The sequence below is a fragment of the Oryza brachyantha genome, chromosome 6 (genome assembly GCF_000231095.2).
Source record: "Oryza brachyantha chromosome 6, ObraRS2, whole genome shotgun sequence".
In the NCBI taxonomy this organism is placed as follows: Eukaryota; Viridiplantae; Streptophyta; class Magnoliopsida; order Poales; family Poaceae; genus Oryza; species Oryza brachyantha.
In genome coordinates, this window is record NC_023168.2 from 10,128,105 (window position 1) to 10,129,017 (window position 913).

Sequence of the window (913 nt, forward strand, 5' to 3'; positions counted from 1 at the left end):
ATTACCCATAAAAGTATTGCCGTTTTCCTTTTGACCAAAATAGTGGTATCCTCAACTTTTCCCTTCCATTTATGCTTATAAGCTAATTTGAATGGTTACCATAAATTTGGAGTTGATTTTGGGGGTTTTTCACTGCATTTTATTTTCTAGTCTTAACTTTTGGATCTCTAAGAATACATATATAAAAGTTTTATTTATAAATATACTATTTTGACTTTTCTTTGAAAGAACCAAACAATAACCCACTGGATTAATTTGGTCAAACGACCACCCAGATTGGCCAAGATACAAATAATTGCTACACTTTTCCCGAATGTTCAAGTCAAGTATGCCACTGATTAAGTATTTCAGAAGATCGCAAGATATTTTACACCATCACATAAAGTAGGTGATCGTTTGACCATTTTATGGAAAAAGTCAGACGAAATATTTGCAAACGAAAAATAATTTATGAATAAAATTTTATACACGTGTTATTAGCGACCAAAAGCTAAGACTGAAAAATAAACTATAATGAAAAAGGCTCAAATCAACTTCAAATCAAAGGTTGAAAGTTCTAATTTTAGCTTATAAACATAAACAAAAGCGAAAAGATGGTGCTAAAAATGATTGAGAAAAGCAGCGAAAACTTTAAAAACTCAGAACTAAAAAGTTATATATGCTGAGTTGGTAGGCTTGTAAATAAAACAAAGACGAATCTTACCATATAAACTGCGAGTTCTGATCCTAATTAAAAACTAATAACTTCCGTTGCCTTGAGATGTCCCAAAGTTGTAGGATCGAGTCTTAACTATATATATGATAAGAAGACTGAAAGAGATGTTCGTATGTCCGATTTACAGTTTTTCTTTGAAAATGTATATCAATCTTTGACCCTACCGTATCACTTCTGCTTATGATTATATAAGGCAAG